The sequence below is a fragment of the Watersipora subatra genome, chromosome 6 (assembly GCF_963576615.1).
Source record: "Watersipora subatra chromosome 6, tzWatSuba1.1, whole genome shotgun sequence".
NCBI lineage: Eukaryota > Metazoa > Bryozoa > Gymnolaemata > Cheilostomatida > Watersiporidae > Watersipora > Watersipora subatra.
In genome coordinates this window covers 29,693,936-29,703,411 of record NC_088713.1, presented here as the reverse complement: position 1 = coordinate 29,703,411, position 9,476 = coordinate 29,693,936, and the positions used below count along the sequence as shown (strand labels likewise).

Below are 9,476 nucleotides of genomic sequence, written 5' to 3'. Positions count from 1 at the left end.
CAAGTTTATGCGCTGTCCAGAGAGTAACAGTGTTCCCCATTAGGTGATGCTTAAATCTTAAAAGTGACTATAATTGTCATTATTTTAATGTGGTATATTTGAATTTTTAGAAATTGATTCACCGAATGTCTTGGAATCAGAACTAGCGACAAGTAAGCCTACAACTTTGATCACATCCGAAATCGAGAGCATAGAGCGAATGTTACGGAAGAAGCTTAAGAAAGTATGTTATTAGTGAAATATATCGAAAACTATTATTTGATATAGATTATTTTTAAAAATATAAGCTGATTTACGCTATTATGCATTGAGGTAAGAGCAGTTCAGACTCATAGTGGTATAGAACAGTTTTATACGAGTAATTTTGAGGAAATTTAAGTTCTCTGAAACCCTAACATGTATATGCATGTATATGCTTGTTGAGAATTGTGATCGATTTCACTTTGATAACATGCAGATCTATAATGTTGCTATTGATTATTTTAATACCAACTTGCGTAGTCGATTACTCGTAAGGGTCAGTAGTGGTAATCAAGAACATTTTCAACAATGTAGCCACTTGTTTATTTTTTTACAGGTCCAACAAGAATATAGGGCTACCTTAGAAAAACTCCAAACCCATGAAATGGCTCTCAAAAAGTTGTTCAACAGGGATCAACTTGTTGCTCTTCAAAGACATTCTACTAGAGGATTGCAATGGCAACTCGATACAATAAAGAAAGGGCAGAAGTTGCGGTTTACTTGTGGGTCCACAGGTTACAATCATCTTCTGGATTCAGGAATGCCTCTTCCGTCTGTTAGGACACTGCATAGACGACTTCAAACTATCTGCTTTGAGCCAGGAGTTCTCACGACTGTTTTTCAATACATGAAGGAAAAGGTGAGCTTGTGTAATTAAAAGTTATCTTGTGTTTATATTCAATTTTATGCTTCTCATTTGTTTTGTTAATCGCTCCTTTTATATTCTGATGTCTTTGCGGATTATACTGCATTTACAAGCTTCTTTAATTTAGGCTACGAGTATGGATGAGAGGGATCGACAGCATTGCTTTGTGTTGGATGAGATGGAGATTACTGAAGCCCTTGAGTATGATGCTAGCAACAGCTCCGTAATAGGACAAGTGACGTTACATGACCATAGAGGCCTTGCTAGTCATGGTTTAGTGGCTATGCTTGGAGGTTGGTGACGTTAATTTCTTGTTTATTTCATTTATTACTTTCCTCTTTGTGTCTGCAGTTTTACCACTAATATTACATGTACTTCGAATCCAAGTGTTGGCTGTATCTTTGCAGGAATTATTGAAAGATGGAAACAAATTGTCGCATTCCATCTCACTGGTAAATCTATTTCCGGGGACAGTCTAGCTTCTCTTATTATTGATGTCATAACACATGCAAGCAGTATTGGTCTGAAAGTTGTTGCTGTTACTTCAGACATGGGGTCAAGCAACTAAGCGATGTAGAAGACGTTTAGTATTGAAAGCAAAAGGGACTCACTAGTGAGCTGTATTCTACATCCTGTGTCTGGTGATAATGTATTTCATTTCTTAGCTGACGTTCCTCACGTTATTAAAAATTTAAGAAATACGTCTGCTACTCATAAAGTTTTTACAATAGCTGACAATATTTGTAGAAAACATAATCTTCACTTTAACTGCATAAAACTATCCCATGTTTTGGATCTTCTTGAATTCCAGTCTGGTAAAAACTTAAAATTAGCACCTAATCTGTCTGATAAAACTGTCTAATCTACAGGACACTTCAGCAAGATGAATGTGGCGAATGCCATGCTTCTCTTTAGTAAGTCTGTTAGTGCTGCTCTGAGGTACCTCCGTTAGTAAGGAAGGTAGATCTGAGGAGTATTTGACAAAGGCTTGGCTTATTGACACAGTCGATCATTGGTTTGATTTGATGTCCTCTCGACATTCTGTAATGGCTTCATCCAAACACAAACTTGATGCTTATGCTGATGCTCATTCACTTTTTGATGATTTCATACAAATAATTCAGTCAATGTGGATAGGAGTCAAGTGTGGCATGGAAGCCAGTCCAAGCTGGTATCCACCTATCTACACGATCCGTACTCAACATTTGTGATGACATGCTTGACAACACGGAGTTCTTACTCACCTCCAGGTTGACACAAGACTGTATCGAGAACCTTTTCAGCTCGGTAAGATGTAGGAGTCCTGTGCCAACAGCTAGAGAATTTAAATATGCTCTAAAACTGTTCACTGTGGCACAGTATCTCAAACTGACCAAAGCTTCTAACTATGTAGAAGATGAGCGAGAGTACTTCGGAGATTTAGTGCCATCTACCATAGAAGTACCAACTGCCGAGCCTTTGCTCATAGATGTACCTCTGGCTTCACGTGAGGAAACCAGCGCAGCAGAAGAAGAGTCATTATACTATCTTGCTGGCTATTGTCTACAGAGTTTGCTAAAGTTGAAGCAAGTATGTGAAGGTTGTTGCACCAGCCTATCTAACACATCTGGTGTTCCGCACTGTAGGTCTGGTTTTCTGCAATTTAAAAACTTTAAAGAGGGTGCTTTGTGTGAAGTTTCCGGTGACACATTTGCTCTGTTCAAAAAGTGGGAGTCTGTCGTGAGAAGCTTTGAACCTCATCTTAAGAACAACCATATAGGTACTTTGATAGCTTCTAAATGCGTGGAGAATATTGATATGCCATGTGAGCTGCCCACTTGTCATCTTATATTGCAGAAGCTAGTGAGAAAGTTTGTGAATGTTAGACTTCATATTTTATGTAAAAAACATAGCTCCACCTCACAGTCGGTGCAGTTTGGTAGCAGAAGCATGGCCATGCGAACACTAGCTCAGAATATTCATCATTAAGTGTTGTTGAAATTTGATGCTTTCTCCATTTTTACTGTACTCATTCTTGTGGACTAGTATTATATTTATATATGTTATAAACATATGTAAGTCTGCTATTGCACACAAAATACTATGTTGGCGTACCTTACTATAGTACTAGTACAGCTTAGCTTCTTTGACTTGTTTATTTGAAGTTAATAATTTTTATTGTAACATTACTATGAAAGATTTTTGATGTAGTATAATATGCTCTTTTAGTATTCAGTTTTTATTATGGAAAGTTGTTCAATTTTTATGTTGTACCTCATACTTCTTGCACGTTTAGTTGAAATCATTGTCCGTAATAAATTTGTGGTTGTCTATTAATTTGCATAAAACAAGCCTGTTTATAAGTTTTATGAACAAAAAAATTGGCAAGTGATGGTATTATAAATATAATTATCATTGTGAATACATTTAATTGTTTGTTTGGTCGCCCAAAGTTGTGAAATTGCAAGTAAACACAATTTAGCTAAGACATTCTAGTGCAGATAATAGGAGGTATTTACTATGAAGTAGCAGAAAACCTGTAAATATGAAGTTGTCACTTTTACAACTGCTATGTGAGTTAGAGCAAAACCTGAGCTTTCTTGTGGTATACTTGATAGTGCTCTAAGGTTACCCAAAGTAGTTTTATTAACTGATAAACAAAGACGGGTAAGTGCAGTCCATTGTAACTCTATATAAAAGTAGGCGTGGCCGATGTTTGTTTGGAACTTTCGATGCGTTTGTATAGGCTCCGTTGGTGGCGTAACTCTCCCTATACGACATTGCTACTTAAGGTGCGCCTTCGTTATACATTCATTAATAGATCAATGCATAGATACGTCTTGCTTTTTATATTAAGAACTATGGCTATTTATTGGCTCATCGTCCTTACCCCCCGGACCGCCGTCGTAGCTACCGACCCGCACTTGGTACCCGCGAACGTGTCTTACAAAAAACGTACAAGGAAGTTTTGGTTTTTCGTTTTGTTTTGTGTAGTCACGCTTCTTTTGATTGAACGCAAATGGCTAAACGACAGACAATAAATATGATACGTAATTTTTAAGCACGGTAGTCGTTATTGTGGAATTGTGAGTATAACATCATTAATAGTTGCATTTTCGTAGATAAGTATCTAATTCAAACATTTGTATATATCCTAGCTTATTAATGTATATAGAAAGCTTAATGTGTATGATTTTATATTTAAGCTGTTTCGATGTAGTATAAAAGAGTAGTTTTTTTTGTAAATAGTGCTGATAGGTTGTAAAATTAGTACCTCATTCGGCCTGCAACATTTCAATGAATTAGAAGATGATGAAAAAGCATTTAAGAATTTTAATAAGCTATTTCATTTTTTAATATCCATTTTAATAAGCTTCATATGTACGATATTAAAGCTGGGTAATTGAGTCTATAGCTCTGACTCGTTACAATTGATCTTTTTTTTCAACACAGTTGTATTGGTGAGGTGGTAATACCGGCTCATATAAGAATATAATAATAGAGTTTGTTAATTGAGTTATAGTAATTCACATCCATAAATGAGAGTATATAAGTCAGTGTTGTGAAGTTGATCAGTTCACTTCACTCATCGACTGTGACTGCAAAAGTTTGAGAATAAGTATTTAAGAACAACAATAAGTTAACAACAGTAAGTTTGTTAATGGTTGTTAGCAAACCATTAGCTATGCATAGAATTGATTTATAATATTGGGGAAAGAGAGAGAATCAGAAGTTACAGTTTTTTTTCCTGAAAAGATTCTCTCTTTTACAACTATAGCATGATGACGACGAATCATCTCACTCTGCTCTACTTTAGATATAATGATTTGATTAGATGAAGTATCATTTGGTTGTATCATTTTCAATACAAATGAGGCATTTTATATAGTGCACAATGGACTCTCAAAGAGACAATTGTCAATGTGGCGTAGACTTCTGTGAATCCAAGTCATTCCCAATATTTATGAAAATGAAATGTTTGTAGCAAAGCGGCTGCTATGACCTTCCTAAACGTCAACGAATACGACTGTGTAAAATCCAATCCATCATCTTTGAAAACAATTTTCTCAGTTTTCTGTGTTGACCATGTTGACCAACACCACATTCGATAGAGATGAAAAGCTGTATTTCTGGTTAAGTTGTTTCGATTTCAATTCCGAAAACAGTTCTGAAAAGCTGAGAAGTTTCTCTATTGCAAAGGGTTGAAAAACAATTTCCTCCAATTAATATGGCCTGTCGCATATGTAAGACCTATTGCAAACATGACCATCTTGTTTTTATTGAAATATATTATTATTCAGCTGAGGTCCTGCTGAGTATTATGAATATATACATACATGGTTTTTGCCATCATTAAAAAGCCGTCTCATCTATGGTGTCATCAGAAATTATAAAACCAACTCACATTTCAAAAAACATTCGCTTGTAGCGGTGATTTACTGCTTTAATTTTGCTAGGAACTGCGACAAACCATATACCATTAGAGGTAAAATTTTCTAACAATTAATATGGATGGAGTTTTCAACAAGCAGCATATGACAATTTTTTTTAAATAGAAATGCATGTACAACTGATTTTGACAAAATAAAAAGGTAGCCTAATCATTTCCCTAATGTATTCTTAGTTGATTAATTTTGTGGTACTATTACAAGTAATTTGAACTATCTTTTTCATAATTGGTGTCCCTGTAAAGGCCACTGAGTGTTTGTAAAGGGGTTGGATTACAATTAGTACCATTATAACATGATGACACAAATTCCATTACCTCTGCTATAAAATAAGACTGGAAGGCATTTACTTCATTTTGGTAGAATGTACATGTATATTACCAATGTATATTACATATAAAAATGTAAAGATATATTATATCTTTATATTATTATGTAAGGAAAAGTTTCTGCATCTAATGACATGCAGTATGTGGTAGTTAAATGGGGTAACGTTTCTTCAGCAAGGGTGCCAAGATGAACAAAGGCATGAATTAATGGTTGGTCTCATAATTTTTCACAACACTGTAAAGTGCTAAACTTTGATAATTAACACGTAATTAATTATTAACATAATTAAAAAACGTAATCAATTGCGAACCAGTTTGTAGCGCATAGCGGATGAATACGCTGTGCCGTGCTTCATGAGGAAAATGGCGTCACTTAGTTTCAGTGTTACACCATTTTAGTTGTGTTTGGCCATTTGTTTCAACTTTATTAATCAATCACAGGTTTACAGAAAACTCTGAAATCCTTGAAATGAATCAAACTTCTGTAACTTGAGTTATGATTCTTGTGAATCAATAGGTCCTAGGACCTATGGATTCACAAGAATTATTACACCGTGTGACCTCTGGTGGTTTAGGACCTATTGCATTCGAATGTAGTTTCTCATGTTTACTGCAGCTGCTTGTTGAAGGATCTCTGTCGATGAATGACAAAGCATTTTACTTAATCTATCAATTTGACCTCATGTAGACTTGGTATTTCACATTCTTAACGACTAATCAATATTTATTGAGTTATTTAGGCTAATCACATCATGCCATCATTAGTATTTAACGTGTATATCTGTAGTTGTTTATCCAACTAAATAACATAATTAAATAATTATGTTATAAACTTTAATAAATTTGTTATAAATTGAATTACAAAATTAAATAGCTTCTTTCCCTTGAAGAACAAATTGAAGAGTATTTTAAGTTTTCTCAAAAGTTTTCATATGAATACTTCTCAATGGTTTCTCAATTTTTGCTATCCTCAGAAACCTGCTCAATTGTTGTTATTAATTTGTTTAAATGTAGATTGTTTGGAGTGTTCAGGTAATTGGGTTGAGGTCCGTTTACACCAGGACGATTTATCGCAGTTGTATCCACTCCGACAAAGTGTGTTTGGCTCACAACAAAATACAGTTGTAAAAACGACTTTGTACCAGTCGCGGACACAACATCGTTGATAAGCGGCATACTATCTGTTAAAACATGGAATTGACCATCGTAAATTTCACAATGTTAATAAAAATACAAGGAAATGGAATGGATATTGATGTTGTATTTCATTGGCTAAAAATGTGACCCATTTTTGAATAGTTTGAGTTGGTTTGGTGTGAAAGTTTTGAAAAATGTATTTCAAATTGTAAACAAAGTGCAAGCCATTCCAACTCTCTCAGCGGAAACAACTCTGACAAATCGTTGTGGCCTATATACACCTTTATGAATTTAGTATCAGCGAATGTCTTCTTAGATCAGTAAGTGCTTCACTACCAATGTCAAGCAAGTAATAAGTCATGTTATCTCCTTATGAAGGACACAGTGCCACTCCCAGCTCTCTCTCCTGATATGTCACAAGGAACTCATAGAATGTTTACTAGAAGTTTTTAATTATAAATTCGTTGTGATTCTAATATTAAGTTTTATCAGTTTAATTGGCATTATTTTGGGTCATGAATAGATTACTCCAACTATTCACTAGGCTATATAGATTTGTTTGTCACATTGATTAGTTTAGCAGCTGAATGTAATAGTGAGCCAACTACCAAGGGCTAAAAAGCCTACAAGGTGGATTTGTGTAACAGAGTTGCAGTTGGCTGTTTATCATATATAGGTATACCTATTAAAATGACCATTTGGTGGTTTTATTCCTGTCGCAGTATGACATATACATTTGCTATTTAATTATAACCGGCAACAAAAAAGCATAGCTATAAAAATGCTGAAAGAGGGCTGATAACCATTGAGGGTTGATAACAGTTCAATCTGCTTTGATCTGGCTATTGACTTCCAACAAAATAATGGAAGGAAGTTTAAATATACAGTAATCCTCACTACTTCGCTATTTCAGTATTTCACGAGAACAAAATATTCATTTAAAAAAAATTTAAGACATTAAACCAAAAACAAAGTAGTAAAAACAACAAAAAACAAAATTTCCTAGTCCTCTACTCTCGCCCAATGAGGTCCCCCATGAGCATCATTGTGATGGCAGTTGTCGCAGATTGCTGTATTTTGTTAGGTTGTGTGAAGTGTAAACGCACAATATGCTTGTCTCAAATGCTCAATACTGTACAAGTTGTCAAATACGCTTGAGAAACATATGAAAATGCTTACGATTAGATTTATAGAATAGGTCTTTAAAAATTAGTTTCTATGTCACAGAGTTTTACTTATCGTGGGAGACATCGGTCCCGATCAACAGCGACAAGTAATGGATTATCGTAGTTATTCAAACTTGAAGTGGCTGAGAAAAGGATTTCTATTAATGGATCACATTTTTGTATTGGAGTATTGGACATGGTACATATACATAGCTTAAATAGGTTATAAACTAGTACAGTATCTTTCGTTTAGGGAAAATTGCACAAATTGATGCCATGGCACAAAAATATATCATCTTGGTTTTGCTTCTGTATGATTGTCATTATGTTGTCACCGAGTGCAACTTTTTATCAAAACAGGAAGTAAATGATAAACAAGTGCAGGTCTCAAAGTATCTCCACGATCAACTATGTTTAGCTTTGACTTCATTGACTAGCATAGGTTTTTTGTTTGCTTTATTTCAGTGAAAAAAGTACATAACAGTAAGAAATGGAAGACAAAAAGGTGCCATAGGGACCTACATGTGCAGTATGTAGCATAGCTAGTTATAGCATTGGGCCTTGGTTAGTAGTTAGGTAATTTGTGTAGATAAAAAGACAACGACTTTCTGAGTGAATCAAGGAGAAATAAGGAAATCAAGCTGTATAATACCTGATTTGAAGCGATTAAATTTGCTTATTTGTCATAGTTAAGTTGACAAAGAGTTTAATACTGCCAACACCTGAAACATAACCCGCTTATGACTCGATGCAGAGGAGGAAGGTAGAAGTGGTAGAGCCGCAATGGAATGATATGCGTTTTATGTAGTCAATGGATTAGCGCTTTTACAACTGTGGAAGGCCTTGAGAGAATTACAAAATTTGTAAATTGTATGAATGAATAGAATTCTAGATTTTTGAAGTAATGAAACTGATGTAAACCAGTACTAGAAACCAGTAGATGCAGTACCAGTAGTTGTAGCTTCCAGGAACTTCATACAATCTTATATGCTGTGCATGTTTATCTTTCTGTTTGTCATGTTGCAATATTTGATTAGGAACTAAAAGAGTGGCTAAAGCCTAAGCTCTCACCTGTTTAATGTACACATAAAAATGAACAATCGCCTACTCAGTTTACACCTATTTATGCGTCAGGCTGGAACAGCTTTGGTCATCGACTCATTGCAACCTAGCTTTATAGTGATGTTTTGCTGGTTCTGATGGTTGGCAGTGTCATTTCTAAGCTTTTTTCATTCTGTTAGGCAATAGATGTGGTATAACCTGCTAGTTTTTATCATTGTTGCAAAACAATTTGTCTATCCTGTAACACTGTAACATATTATTCACTTCCATTTTAGGGAATTTTTCTTTGGTCGGTTGGTTAGCTAGTATTGTTCTACCAACCGTTACAAATTCCCTTTTTTTCCACTGATACCTTTTTTAATCATTTGGCAAAACTTTGTGCAATGGTCTTGTCTAGAAAGGGGTTGTTTTCTTGTAAGCATAATAATATAAACTACTATCAAGAAAAAAATATAATTAATCTGTTTTA

The 9,476-nt window shown here is 34.8% G+C and overlaps 1 protein-coding gene across 1 annotated transcript in view; it reads left to right on the top strand.

Annotated features, from left to right (window-relative positions):
• The first annotated feature begins 3,826 nt into the window (after positions 1-3,826).
• The window catches only part of LOC137397953 (uncharacterized), a 44,008-nt gene continuing 38,358 nt past the window's right edge, over positions 3,827-9,476 (top strand). The window contains exon 1 of the mRNA XM_068084047.1: positions 3,827-3,951. The gene's annotated coding sequence lies outside the window, so the exon portion shown is untranslated. The remainder of the gene's footprint in view (positions 3,952-9,476) is intronic.